Source organism: Equus quagga, chromosome 4 (assembly GCF_021613505.1).
Source record: "Equus quagga isolate Etosha38 chromosome 4, UCLA_HA_Equagga_1.0, whole genome shotgun sequence".
NCBI lineage: Eukaryota > Metazoa > Chordata > Mammalia > Perissodactyla > Equidae > Equus > Equus quagga.
Window position 1 is genome coordinate 87,644,055 of NC_060270.1, and position 15,986 is coordinate 87,660,040.

Below are 15,986 nucleotides of genomic sequence, written 5' to 3' on the forward strand. Positions count from 1 at the left end.
TTTAGAAATATTTATCATCTTACTGACCCACACTGCAGTAAGGAGTAGATGATAAAAAATGACCACATACTGCCAGAGAACTGCATGGAAGAAGAAATAAAAATGAAGTCCCATTTGCTCACCTGATGATCCAGATATACTGATGACCCTCTTTACATATGTCCAATGTGGCTAATGCAGAGGTACCTGTGAGATCATGAAAAACAAAGTTATCTTCAAAATAAACCCAGCCTGAATTCTGAATCCTGACAAGAGTTGACTTGAATGACCCAGTAGTCTGATTCTTGGATATTCCAAGACGGGAAAAGAATCTCCAAGAACAGAAATGTTCTGAGTCTTAACTAATACGAGTTTTTTTCAGTCTTTCCAAGGATTTCCCAAATCAACTATAACTCAAAAAATAGTAACAATAATAATAATGATTCAGATTAGAGGTCCTTAACCTTGGTTCATGGATGGCCTTCAGGAGTCTATGCACTCCTGGAGGACATATGTAGAATTTGTGGGGCTTTGTAAACGGCTATCTCTCTGGGGAGAAGGTCAATAGTTTGCTAGATTTGCAAAAAGGTCTAAAATCCAAAACACTGTCAAGAACCTCTGAGAAGGTTAGTCTAAAATCTCAGAGGCAGGTTGGAATGTATATGGATAATCAGTCCAGGTTTGGGGTTTTCCCTCCAGGGAAACAATAAAGGTACACAGACACTTGTAGATCTGGGGTAAACATCTTAAGAACACTACTTTCTGAGAGAGCATTACATCAAGTTTAAACTGTTATTTAACGTACAGTCCTATGTTCTCTGCAAGTCATGCGCAGCAAAGAGAATAAGATAATACCACATACCCAAGGGTGGATATTGTGACTTTCCTGTTCTGTATTTATTAAAGTCAAAATCCTTAAATATATTGATACTGACAGGGTCAAAACTAACATAGAAACTCATCCAAAAAGGATCCTATAAGACAAGCAACAAAGAGGAGCTACCAAAGGAATAAGAAATGTGGCTCCCAAACAGATTACATAGCACAAAATCAGAAGATTAGCCAAACACATTTCTTGAAAGAATTATTTTAAACAGTAATCACGGAGTGCGAATAACCTATATCAGAAAAAAACCAGGTTGGAGAACCTTCCAGGCACCAACTTTGAACAAGATGGGAAAGCATTCACAGTCACGTTGATGATCCTGATGTCACCAAAAAATAATAAGAATAAAAAATAAGAGAAAGGCTGAAAAGACATAAATCAAGTAGAAGGAGAAAAAAACCTTTTAAGATGGCCCATTTCAAATAATGATCATGTAGTATTCTCTCAAAAATTTATTTATTTAGACATTCACCTCTAAGCACGTACCAGGCACTGCATTCAGTGCTGGGAATTCAGCAATGAACAAGACAAAACTTGCCCTGCTGGAGCTTAATTTGGGGAAGGGGAGGAAGGATGCAAGGAGACAAGCATATCAGCGACATCATTTCAATTTGTGATACACGATATGAAAGAAATAAACAAGAGGATGTGACCGAGGCACTGGAAAATGGCCTACTTCTAACTAGTACATCACAGAGATGTTCATCCAATTCTCAAAGTTAGTCAGGATCTTAGAGAATTAAGACAGGAAAAGGACTATAGGGACAGCTAGTCAGACCTCTTCATTTCAGAGATGAGGACAGGAGAGCTATTCTGGAAGACAAAGGATCACAACCTCATTATCTCAGAGAATCAAAACACACACGCCTAGACTGAGTTATGATTTTATGATATACACTTTGTCTTAAGAGGAGGAGAAGGCTGAGAACAAGTGACTGAACAGCATTTCTGAATATTTTAAAATACTGGCTGAGGACACTGTGTACTTTGTATCCTTAATATTTAACAAAGAACCACATTCTATACAAATTCTTGGCAAATTTCATTCAATTAAAAGAATTCTGTTTTGTGTTTCTACAGACAAATCTGATCCATTTCTGATCAATTTCTGCTGTTAAAGAAAGGCAGGGTAGGGATGGGGAGGAACATGGTAGCCAGCTTCAACCTTCACCTCGTGGAATTCACACCTTTGTGTAGTCCCCTCTCTCACTGTATCAGGGTTGGTCTGAAAGAAAAACAGAATGCAATGGAAGTGAGGTGTCTGACTTCTGAGGCTAGGTCCTAAAAGATATTACAGCTACCTCCTTGCTCCTTTGGATCACTTGCTCTGGGTGAAGCCAGTTGCCATGTCATGAAGACACACAAATAGCCTGACAGAGCAGCCCACCTGGCCTCTTGCCAAATAGCTAGAATCAACTTAGCCTTATATGTCAGCCATCCTTTAAGTGGATGGCCCAGGCAAGTCCAACCTTCAGATGACTGTTGCCCTGGGTGATCCTGACTGCAACTCATGGGAGATCAAGAGCCAGAACCACCCAGCCTGCACTCTAACCCCTTTCTAGCATGCACTATAACTTCCTGCATGATAGGGCCTGGAAACTTAAAAACTAGATTTCCCAGAAGCTCTTGCATCATGCTTCCACAGGGGAGCCACGTTCAACTAACTAGACAAATCCATACAAGACTTAGAAAGCAGAGTGAGCAAATCAAGGTGGTGACCACCTACAATGAGATCAAATCTCATAGCGAAGGCATTTTGTTCTTCTGAGACAATCACAGAAATATTCTACTAAATGATCCATGGTATCATAGGTTCCAAGTAGCAAGCAACAGTGGATATTCTACTAGAACAGTATAACTGAGTGCTTCTCTTGGTTTGTGTTGTTCCTAGCTTATTTAACAGTCAAGTCTGATTTCTTGGCACTTCTGGAAATTAAGTAGTGTGTAACATACCCCTTTTTGCTTAAACTAGCTAGCTGTCTGCATCTAAACTAGCTGTTGCCTGTAAAAGAACCCACTCTATCATACAAAATTCTCATATCTCAACACTCACTCCTTTTTCGTAATTGATCCTCTTCTGTTCCAATACTCATTCCTCTATCTGTGCACTAAATCCTATTCATTCATGCCTTTTCTAAGGCATTCTATCAGTTTTCTCCTTTTTCTCTACCTTCAATCTTTTCCTCTGCACTGATGCCTTCTCCTTCATCAATAACACACTTCCTTCAACCCTACCAAATATCCCTGTCATGCTTTATAAAACAATAAAATAGGCTCATTGTCTTCACTTCAACTTCCACTCAACACTCAAATTACCACAACTTGGCCTCCTTAGCCATCACCCTACTGAAACAGCCACTGTTAAGGTTGGGAATAACCAAACAATTACCTATTTTCCTTCCTCACTCTGCTAGACTGTGGCATTTGGCATTCCCACCCATCCTGCCTCTTTAAAATTCCCTTGCAGGGTTACTCTCCAAAATACATAAAGAACTCAACAACAAGAAAAACAATCTGATCAAAAGATGGGCAGAGGACATGAAGAGACATTTATCCAAAGAAGATATACAGATGGCCAACAGGCACATGAAAAGATATTCAGGGGGCTGGCCTGGTGGTGCAGTGGTTAAGTTCACACGTTCTGCTTCGCCCAGGGTTTGCTGGTTCAGATCCTGGGTGCGGGCCTACAGATCACTTGTCAAACCATGCTGTGGCAGGTGTGCCACATATAAAGTAGAGGAAGATGGGCACAGATGTTAGCTCAGGGCCAGTCTTCCTCAGTAAAAAAAGAGGAGGATTGGCAGCAGATGTTAGCTCAAGGCTAATCTTCCTCAAAAAAACAAAAAAAAACGAAAAGATATTCAACATCACTATTAGGGAAATGCAAATCAAAACTACAATGAGATATCATCTTATACGTATCAGAATGGCCATAACTAACAAGACAAAAAAATAACAAATGTTTGAGATGATGTGGAGAAAAGGGAACCCTCATACACTGCTGGTGGGAATACAAACTGGTGCAACCACTATGGAAAACAGTATGCAGATTATCTCAAAAAATTAAAAACAGGAATACTATATGACCCAGTTATCCCACTACTGGATATCTATACAAAGAATTTGAAATCAACAATTCAAAGAGATTTATGCACCCCTATGTTCACTGCAGCATTATTCCCAATAGCCAAGACATGAAAGCAACCCAAGTGCCCTTCAACTGATGGATGAATGGATAAAGAAGATGTGGTGTATATATACAATGGAATATTACCTAGCCATAAAAAAGACAAAATCATCCCATTTGCAACAACATGGATAAAACTTGAGGGTATGATATTAAGCAAAATAAGCTTGACAGAGAAAGACAAACACTGCATGATTTCATTCATATGTTGAAGATAAACAAACACATGGATAGAGAGAACAGATTAGCAGTTACCAGAGGGGAAGGGGGTTTGGGAGTGGGCAAAAGGGGTTAAGAGGCACATATGTATGGTGATGTATAAAAATTAGACTATCGGTGGTGAGCAGGATGCAGTATATACAGAAACTGATAAATTATAATGTAACCTGAAATTACACAATGTTATCAACCATTATGACCTCAATAAAATAATTGAAAAATAAAAAAATAAAATTCCCTTGCATGGTTTTGAAGGTATCTCTAGCCTACGGGTTTTCACTATTTTACCCCTGACTCCATTTCTAGGAATTCCCTAGGGCTTATCCTTAGGAATATTATGGTTTCATTCTGCCCCTGACTTCAAGACTTCAATTACCATCTATATATTTACTGATCACTCCCAAATCCAAATTTCTCCCCTACCTCTCTTTTCACACTACAAACTTAACATTTCTATCTGCCTATTAGATGCAGCTAGCTTTATCAATTGTTGCAAAATATCATAAAACCCTCCCTAACTCAAAAGGACAAATTTAAAAGTAGTTTGTACCCTATAACTGTGCAGTCCAATACTGTAAACACTAGCCACATGTGCTTACTGAGCACTTGAAATGTGCCTAGTCCAAATTGAGATGTGCTGTAAGTATACTCTGCACAATGGATTTCAAAGTCCTCATACAAAAATAGGAATGTAAAGTATCTCAATAATTTTATATTGATTATATGCTGAAATAATAATTTAGATAGACTGGGTTAAATAAAATATATTAGCAAAATTAATTAAACTTATTTCTTTTCACTTCTTTAATGTGGCCACTAGAAAATTTAAAATTATTGCATCATAATTCTATTGAACAGTGCTGCTCTACACACACAAAAAGAACACCATAAAAAAATGCACGTACTATTCTCAATCAACAAAGGAAGGAAAAAGAATTGATTTTGTTCTCTTATACTCAAGTCATCCTCACGTTCACAACTTATTATTTTATCTTGATCGCTTATAGACTCATTGTTTAAAAAGAAAAGGCTATGTCCTGTAATCAAGATTGATAGACATTCCCTAAAATACATACAAATATACTCAAAATTATAATGTCAAAAATACTAAATTATATCCCATAAAAGTCAAATATAATCATAACTATATCATAAAAATACAAATAGCTAACATTTGATATGTGCTATGCAACTATTTTATATAATTTAATCATCACATCTCTAAAGTAGGTAATATTGTTACGCTCCATTTAACAAAGTAAGAAACCTAAGGCAGAAAGAATTTAGGTAACTTGCCCAAGGTCATGTTCTTGGGCCTCAAACCTAGGTAATCTGGCTCCAGATACCGTACTACCTTTTGCTGACTCATAGAAGTAAAATTTAAAAGAACAAAACAGCCTCAGTTTTGGATGGTTCCCAGTATCCTTAAACTTATACACTCAAGAAACATCAGAAAAAGTCAAATCAAATAAACCCAAGTGTGAACATATAAACATAAAAGCTCACAGAAAATGAAAATTTAGAAGCAAAACTAGGTGAGTGGAGGTGAGTACAAAGATGAAATAAAGAAAGAAGAGACAAAGGAGTCTGCTCTGAGCCCAATATCTCCAAATGAGAATTCCTCAAGAAGAAGAAAACATTACTAAGTGGACATGAAGATGGTATGGGCCTCAGAAACACGGTATGCCCACTGAGGCAGCAGAGCAAAGTCAGGCCTTGACTGATAACCATGGAACCTTCCAAAGACTTGCATGTAACTCTGCTTCACACAGTTGTGTGTGGGGGGGGTGGGGGATGAGGAGGAGTAGGGAATTAGTTATTGAACTAATTTCAATGGTTCAAAAAAACTTATAGAAAGAATTTATATCTGAATAAGGCCATACAGCCTAAATTTTTAAATGCAGTTTAGCATTTTTTTAAAAAATCTTCCAAAATACAAAGCTTACAATGTAAATATATAAATACATACATGGGCAAAAATAAATATGCTGATTAGATATGTATACATATCCCTAGAAGGATACATAAAAAGATGCTAACACTGGTTACATGTGTGCAAAGAAAGTGTTAGGGGACTAGGGCACAGGATGAAGAGATTTCACAGCCCTTGGTACTTTTTAAATTTGAACCAAGTGAACACAGTAACTATTGAAAAATTTATTTAAAATCCTGAAGTCCAAAAATAAAAATAAATAAAATGATGTTGAATAGGAAAAGGTATGGAAACATACTTATTCACACACATAAACCTGCACAGAGGAGTGCTTGATGGTGAAAGGGTTAGGGACTTCTGGCCTCAATGAAAGACTAGTATCCCACCTTCACACAACATCATCACGTGACCCTGCCACCTGTACCTCACTTTCCACCACCAGAGATACACAACAAACACGCATACACAGAGGTCATTTGAATTGCTAGACAATGCTACTCGAACATTCTCAGAGCCTACGTGCTTAAAAACATCTAAAAAAACAGAAAGAAGCTCTTGAAAAAGAAAAAAGGATTTTGGAAGCTAACAATATAGAAATATATTTCATATACTTTTTTCAAAAGTTGTTTAGGGGCCGGCCACATGGCCAAGTGGTTACGTTTGTGCGCTCCGCTGTGGCGGCCCAGGGTTTCGCCGGTTCGGATCCTGGGCGGAGACATGGTACCACTCATCAGGCCATGTTGAGGCAGCGTCCCATGTGCCACAACTAGCAGGACCTGAAGCTAGGATATACAACTATGTACCGGGGGGATTTGGGGAGATAAAGCAGGGGGAAAAAAAAAAAAAGAACCTACACAACAGAAAAATATTTAAAAAAAAAAAAGTTGTTTAAGGAGAAAAAAGTCTGTTTGGAAGTCAGAGATTCCAAAAGACCAGTGATGCAAAACTCCCCCAAAGCTAGAAGTCTATTAACATTATTTGCTTAACACCTGCAAACCAGAATACCTATAGTCTGCAACCCAAGATAGCAACCCTGAGTCCTCTTCTTTTGAAGGTGAGGGTATTCTATGACTTGACTTGACTGGACAGCAAAGTGACCTAATCCTTCCCCCTTGGCCAAGAGAAAGTCTTCCCTCCCAAAGCTGGAAAGCTCTGAAGAGGCTTGCCTTCCAGAATGATGAACCAAGCTTTTTCGGTCAGGGATATAGTAAGCCCTTTCCTTTAAACTTCTCACAAATCAGAACTTTTCACAAAATCTACTCCCAAAAAAGCTTATTTGCATTAATTTGCTTTGTGTTGCCATCATTCACTGTCTTCATTTTTAATTTAGTGGTATTTTTAGCCAAAGGAAATGAAATATAGTCAGTTTTTCTCAATCTGTCTCAGTTCTACTCTTCATCTTCTGGGACCAAATTCATGTGATCCTTTAACAACTATTTATTTCACACCAAACCAGATATCTCCCTAAAGCTTACCAATCTAGCCTCCAGGCATATTTCTTAAATAAAAGCAGTAGATCTTTGTAAACCTAAAATTTGCATACTAAAGGAACAAATCAACTATCAAAAGACCTAGTAGGATATAGCAGTTGCTCACCTCTGAGCAGAGTTTAAAATTCATTTCAATTTATTATTTTTTTAAAGAAACAGCTATCGACTTTTTCCCTTTGCAAAATACCATGTTTAATGGCCTAGTCAAATTAGAGGTGATAGTGTGAAGCAAGTGTTTTAAATTGCTAAATTCTAAACCTTTTAATAAAAGTACATCAGTCAGAAGTTTTAATAAGACACAGCAGGACAGAGAAGAATTAACAGTCTGTAGGTATCAAAACGGGGTGATAGGCAATGATAACCTTAATCATTTGCATAGGGATTTATAATTTCATTGCTTAAAGGTTAATGAAATTATGTGGTATTTTGCCCACGCTTATCCAGTAAATGATTTCATGCCTTGGTTTGTATATATTTACTGACTGAATCACATAACAGAAGAAATGACTGCTTTTACCAATTAACCTACCGCATTTTTACTTATGTGCTCCTGGGTCCATAACTATCATTATCTGTTCTAACCAGCAACTGAGTTGCCCAAAACAAAAACAAAAGGTTTCCAACAGTATCTCTGAAAAAAGGACAAACTCACAATCAGAACTCTAAATGGCCTACTCTGACTGCATATTAGAATCACCCAGAAGGCTTAAAAAAAAAAAAAACCTAATACTTAAAAAAGCCCCCCAATCAAAGATTCTGGGTTCATCAGTGACTCTTAGGGCCTCCCCTGGTGATATCTTATGTCCAGTTAGGGTAGAGAAATCCTGCCATAGAGTACTGAGTCTCAAAGTGTGGCCCCTAGACCAGCAGCAGCAGCAACAGCAGCTGGGAACTTGTTAGAAAGGCAAATTCTCAGGTCCCATCCCAGACATACAACACCAGGACCTCTAGAGTGGGACCAAAAATCTAAATTTTTGATGAGCCCCTCAGGTGATTCTGAGGTACATTAACGTTTGAAAAACACTGCCTTACACTTGATCTTAGCCAAAAGGCAGTGAAGCGATTGAAAAACATTGCTTTAAGTAAGAAAAACCTGGGTATCAATCATCTCCCCACCACTTACTGGCTGTATGACCCTTGGTCAGCTTTCTAAACTTCACTTTCCTCACGTGCAAGATAATAGTTAGCTAACAATTGTTAAATATATATTATGTGCCAGAGAATGTGCTAATAAGCACTTTATATACAATTTAACCCTTTCAACAAGTTTACCAGGCACAGATTAATATCATTTACACCTAAAGATTATGGAACTCATCCAAGATTACAAAGCGAGTAAGCAGAATCAGAATTTGAACTAGTCTTTCAAACTACAAAATCATTGCTCTTTCCGTATTACACAAAATATGCTTGCTGGTCTGCCCTCTATTCCCTTCCTCCTTCCCTCCCTCCTTCCTTCTTTCCTTTCTTCCAATCCTCCCTCCTGTCTTCCCTCCCTCTTTCCTTCCCTCCTATTTGTCTCTGCCTTTTCTCACTTTCTTGGGGAGGAAGCTTATTTTCCTATCATAAAGCCAGAGATTAACTAGCAGGTATAATATTTACTGAGTGACTACAAAGTACCTGACAATCTGCCATATGCCAGAAAAGAAAGGATTAACATTTTTTAAATTTAAAAATCATAGTAATGAAGTTACAAGCTAGAGACATTCGATTTGCAAAATATAGAGATACACATGATTTAGTTCTAAACTGGTGAGTCAAAAACAGAAGTAATTCAGGGGTTCATGAGACTGGAGCTCAGAGACCAAGGCACGATGCCAGGAGGAAGTGTGGCTTATGCTGAAACAGTGAAAAGCCTGTCCTGCACAGGGGGAGAAACACAGTTAGAGAAGAGGAGACAACAAGGCAAAGTCAGCTAAAATAGGTCCAGAATGTGACTCAGAGTAAGAAGAATTTAACTTTACTACAGTTAAAAAAAACAAAATGTTTTTTTCACAGAATATTTTTGATGCACTGATAGTAAAAAGGTAAAGTTAAAATCAAATCACAGGTACTTATTCTAGAGAAAAAAAATCAATCTAGGATTATACTGAAAAAAAATAAGCAGAAGTCATTTCTATTACTAAAAGTGTTAAATATGATCCACTCTTTACTGTAGTGTTTCCATGGGCTATTCATAAGTATTACACAGTATTTTCAATCATTCACTAGTCTAACCAACACTGACTGATGGCACTGAGTTAGGCACCAAGGACAAAAAGAGAAGCAAGATATTGACCCAGTGCACATGGAGTATTTATAGAAGAAAGAGACTGCCAAATGTTTTATGAAACATTTATCTAAAGTTATTAGGAATTCCGAAGCCCACTACAGATAGACCAATTCTTAGGAATGACTTTTGTGAAATTCCTGAAAGTCAAGAAGGTATAAGCTAACCAAAATGTCCCACAAATAACGTATAAGAGTACTTTGTTCATCTAGCATCATGAACCTCACTCACAGTGGAGCATCCCCAGTTCCATCCACATTTAGTCTTACTTATGGCTAAGAAAGGCAGGCAAACATACAATTTAGAGGTAAGCTTTTTAACATTCATTTCATTTTTCACTGAAGAACTAATGAATGACTATGCTCAGAAACCCACTGGAAGATTCTACCTATGTATCAATGAAGGAAACTGTGAGGCACAATGGGCTGACTGAATTCACTATCACCTCAAGTTTCCAGTTCTGTCAATGAGAGTCCAGTGCTGTATAACATATTCTTTAGTTCTACAGTAATCTGACAATTCCATAATGCCCATTTGTCTCTAAGAACCAATTTAATAAGCATGTATATCTACCACACTATGCTTAAATGATGACGGCCTAGGAGTATTTTTTCTCAGAATAAATGTGAACTGAATTTCTCCTGATATTAGAAATTATAGCATTTTACAAACTAAAAACATTTAAGAATCAGTAATGGATCTTTAGTGAAGCTATTTATTAATAACTTATACAAATATAATCAAAGAACTGAATCTCAGAGTTAAAAACCTATTTGAAACATCACCTGGTAAAACACTAGCTTTTATCCCAAGTAGTATCCAGGACATGTATAGTGTTAAGATTAAAACAATGGTACAAAAAGATCTCCAAGCAACTTTGAGTAATAAATTTCTTTGGCCCCAACATATCCAATTCATCTACACCACTGTATTTTACTAAAATTCAATTACCCATCATCTCATTCTTTAATAATATAAGCCGTATATGACAATGTGGTAGGACTAAACGTTGGTACTTGAGAGTAGTTCAATTTCAATACAAGTGGTTGGTATAAAATCATCTTTTAAAATATTCAGACCTTGCCATCCAGTGATCCACATGCACTTGGATCTATAAGCATTAAGGAATGTGTTTAGATTTACTGAAACCATACCTGCTGTCAAGAAACAAAAAAGTTGTGAAGGCTGATCAAACACAACTTTGCCTCAAGTATCATGTTAATGTTATCCACTAACGCTGTTCTAAAAGTTAACAGTCAATGTAATCTGAAGGTTTCTCTTTATTTCTATATTTAAATCATCACAGGTTTGATCAAGCATGCAAATCCCTTTGGGCTCAGGGTTCCCATCAAAATGTCTTATAGGAACATTAAAAATTGAATGGGCATAAACAACTCCAAGGGTGCGGAGCTCATGACAGCATTGCTGTGATCTTTGTGTTTCATGTGCAAGACACTGGGGAAGTTTGCAAGGGAGCAAGAGCAACTAATTACTCTTTTGCTTGAGGGCAGGTGTGCTGATCTCTACAGGTGTCTCAGCAGCAGCATCCTGCCTACTGCCTTGCCTCTTGAAGACATTCACTGTAACCACTTGCTGAAGCCCTGCAAACATCTAATAGAATACCAAACTGTTGGGTTGATACCCAAAGAGGATACCAACGTTCTATGAGTACAGAAAGTGTTTCAAAGAAAATAGTTACTTTCTAAACAGGAAATAAAAAAGAAAACACTAACTAAATAACAATCTTATGTTGGTCCATCTTTTTTCATTCATGAACAATAGCGGCCAGTGCTGGGTATGCAATTTTAGAAGGACCAAAAAAAGATATGAGAAATTACCCACTACAGGAAATTAGCAAAAAAATCATCATCTGATGATAGGGAGGGCTATATAGCATTCACATGTGATGTCAATTACAGGATTAATATTCCTTAGGATCTTCCCCATAATACTCGGAAAGAAATAATACTTAATAACGAAGAGACACACAAACCAGAGAAAAACAGCCCCTGCTCTGCTACTTGCTATCTGCATGATCTTGGGCAAGAAACTTAACCTTTCTGTGCTTCAATTTCCTCATCTAATTATAAACAAGACCCATCTTATCAGGTGTTTTAAAATGAGGAAGTGTCCTTTAACTTTTCAGTATGGGGTTGGTATACAGTAAGTGCTTAATAAATTATAATTAGCATCATGAAAATTTCCTAAATACATTAGTCTCTTGTTCTTAGTAGAGTATCAACCAAATAAAAAGCATCTGAAATTTGCTGTATGCTGCATCCATAAAATAAAAACTTATGGCCTGGCTTTTGAGCAATCAATTCATTAAAAAAAAACACACACAAACAAAACCTTCAATTAATTCTTTACTTTTTTAAAATAATCATTCATCTTGATGAAGAGATGTTATTTTTAATATGGAAATTTTGCGAAGAAGTTAGTCACCTTTTATAACAATAACATAAAGAAAGTTTTACTATTTCAAACTTCATCTACTTAGGAAAGAATCTCTTTCTGGTAACCTTAATTTTACCACGCAACGAATCTGTCAGAATAAGGAAATGCCTATAAGTGATAATATAAGATTTTACCAATTATTTTCATCAAAAAGTCCCTATGTACTGTTTTTCTTTAACCACATGGAGTTAAGATGGTATTTCAGGTCATCTTTAAATTAATCCTCAATTATGTAACCAAAACCTCACGAGTCTTTAAAAAATTAATAAAAGCAAAAGTTAAAATTGTTTCACACTATTCTCAAAAGAACTAAAAAACGGGGGGGGGAACTAAAGCAAAATGTGTACAAAATATAATATAAAAAAATAAAATACTATTTCCAAAATTGAAAATGATTAGACTCATGGGAATGATAAGAATATAATTGCTTGAAGTAATATCCCTCCCACTCTCAGACTATTTCATCAGAGGCTCACTTCTTCAAATCTGGACAATGCAATAACTTTCTTTTCTTTCTTCCTTTAATTCCTTCTTCCTGTTGTCCATCCTCCAGTTTTCAATGGCATCTCAATCATCATGAACGTTAAGAACTGACCTGCTATACTTTCTTTAACATAGACCTAGTTACGTCACTCCCCTACCCAAAGATCTATTCTATTGGGGGAGACAGGCACATAGATAATTAAATAGGTGTCTGTGTGTGCACACAGACGTGCATGCACACATGTACACACAAAGTACTTAGGATAAACAAGAGGTCAATTCATTTTGCCAACAATAAGTCAAGGAAGGCTTTATACAACTGATGACAGCTGGGTGAGATAATGCCTACAAAACAAGTTCAAATCTCCAGGCCATCGGCGTCCACCAAGCCTCAATCTACAATTTTCCAGCTGAATCCCACACTCTCCTCACATGGGCCTAGATGTCCTTATTCTCTAAACTTGGCTAACACTCTGCTGTCACCTGGCCTCTGACAGTGCCTCTGCCTTGAATTCCTTTTTCATCTTCCCCATCTTAAAAGTTTTAAAAATGTGATACCCTTATACCCAGGCACTCCAGTTCTGCTTATTTTTCTGATACAATTAAATCAAGGAATCAAAAAGGCTTTGAACTTTGCAATAGCAAGCAGGAAGACAATGGAGTAATTCCTTCAAACTTCTGAAGAAAAGTGAACTCCAATTTAAAATTTAATTATTCAGGTAAAATATCAATCTAGTGAGAAAACTGAATAAAGATATTTTTCTCTCACATACCCTTTCTCAGGAAACGACTACAGGATATATACTGTACCACAAAAATGTAGGAATAAGACAAGAAAAAGGAAAACAATTTGAGATTCAGGAGGATAGAAAAGGAGTTCCTAGTTTAACAGCAATGGAAAATCACAGGAAAAGAGCAGATCTAAAAATGCAAGTCTCCTGGAAGAATATAGTCAAGAAAAACATTGAAACAAGTTACCCAATGAGATTCACTTTATGGAAAATTATACTAAGAAGCTCCTAGAAGATACAGGAAGAAATAGTAAGGGGGACTAAGAAACGAGACAAACGAAAAAACAAGGCGTTACTAACATCATGATAAACAAAAAGTCAGGAGGACTCTTTTCAGAGTTCATGACAATACTCAGTTATAAATAATATCTGCATAGTAAAATAATGCATTACTAAAAGTAAATTATCCAAAAGTTGTAATTTAACAATATTGGGAATATGCAGAGAAGAGATGGCAGTGTAATGAAGAAAAATCCTCAGACCATAATATATAAAGTCAACAAACAATGTAAAATGAATCAAAAGTAATATGTATATACACAATTTAGCTATATAGAGATATATAATAGCTAGAAGAAGCGGATGAAGGTTTAAAAACAGTTGCCTCTAGAAGAGACTGGAAAGACTGGGTAAGGAATCACTGTATTTTCTAATAGGCCTTTTACAACAATTAAAATATTATACAAGGTGAATATATGACTGACAAAATATGAATTAATTTTAAAAAATCAGTCATGTTCACAAGGATGTTTTCAACGATGCTTTTTATAATAGCAAAAAGCAGAAACAATCTAAATGTTCATTAATAGGTGACTGGTTAAATAAGTTACATTATATCTACACAGCAGTTCAATGACTATGTAGTCATTTAAAATGAAGTTGTAGAAAAATATTTAATGATATGGAGAAATGTTGATATTATAAAATGAAAATGACATGCCAATCCCAAAACAACTTTATTCTACATAGGAAAAAATTCCTTTGCCTGTACCTAATTATACTAAATACCTATGTTTATATAGTGAGTATCAGAAATGGCAGAAATAGGATAAGTATAAAAGAAAAAACGGTTTGATTATTACTTTCTTTTAATAAATAAAAATATTGTAAGAGTCAGAAAACCTGGTTTCTAATGTTAGCAGTCAGTAACAAACTGGGAATTAGGGCTAAGTCATTTAGGTAAAAAAAGAAAAAATATAGCTGAAGAACAAAAAAATGAAATGCCTATGAAAATATTAACGGTAATTTTAGAATTTTTCTTTTTTTCTCACTGTTTCTCTGGGTTTCCAAATTTTCAAGTAAATAGTAACTTTGTATGTGAAAAAAATAGAAATTTTAATGCAATTCATCACTCTATTTAAATAGTGTCACCTCATGAAGACTTCCCTGACATCTAAGCCAGAATGAGTTTTTCCCTCCCCATTGTACTTTGTATGTGCCACCATTAGAACATTAGTGCAATCTCCTTTCTAATACAGGTAATTGTTTATGTCTGTTCCCACATTTGATTTAACTTGCTGAAGAGAGGACCACATATAAGCCATCACAGTATATAGGCTGAATGGAATATGCCTGGGCTTCTGAAGACAATTCTCCAAAATGAGGAAATCCTAAAAATGGTCTGAGCATTACTTTAAAAACAAAAAAGAGAGTATTGACTGAGTAATTTGGAGAATAATAATAATCATATAAAATATAAGTTTTCAGGTTGGCTGCTCTTATCACATTGCTGTTTAGTCCCAACTCACATATATTGTCTCTCAAATTGACTTCTGGCACATTTTTTCTTTTGTCTGAAGGCTTCAGTGAGGCAGTGTTTAAATGTAGATCTAGAGGACTTCTTATAGATCACATTTATCACTCCAAAATGCCAGTTACTTACGGATTTGGTTAGTAGCACACTTACCCAAAGTATTACTTCAAATAAATTAAAATTAGGATTATTTGTCTTTATGTGAGTATAGGATTTCCAAATTAAGCAGAAATTTAAATATGTTTGGTGGAGCGAATGTGAAAAAACATTTCACAATGTTTGGCTTTTATTTAGAACTAGTTTCAAAATGACAAATAAATGAAGCAGCACAAATTCTAGAAACAGAATTTTTCTGGGCAAAACCAGAAAACTCCACTATTTCCAATATGCAAAGGATTCTTAACTCTTTCCTTTCCTATATAAAGGAGTCAACATTCAACATTTAATAAAAAAGTCATAAGAGGATTCTAATATTTCATCTTGGTGGAGCTATTTTCTCCATGAGATCAACCACTACTTTTCAGCATGCTTTTAGAATA

At 36.0% G+C, this 15,986-nt stretch overlaps 1 protein-coding gene across 12 annotated transcripts in view; it reads right to left on the reverse strand.

The window, feature by feature from the left end:
• The window catches only part of GTDC1 (glycosyltransferase like domain containing 1), a 397,164-nt gene that overhangs the window by 297,443 nt on the left and 83,735 nt on the right, over positions 1-15,986 (reverse strand). For 5 of the 12 annotated variants that reach the window (XR_006888267.1, XR_006888266.1, XM_046658957.1 and 2 more), the window contains exons 1-2: positions 2,037-2,083; positions 123-186 (exon numbers count right to left, since the gene is read on the reverse strand). The gene's annotated coding sequence lies outside the window, so the exon portion shown is untranslated. Of the gene's footprint in view, positions 1-122; positions 187-2,030; positions 2,084-15,986 lie in introns of those variants that run through there. The other 7 variants (XM_046658951.1, XM_046658952.1, XM_046658950.1 and 4 more) reach the window with 3 other exon arrangements.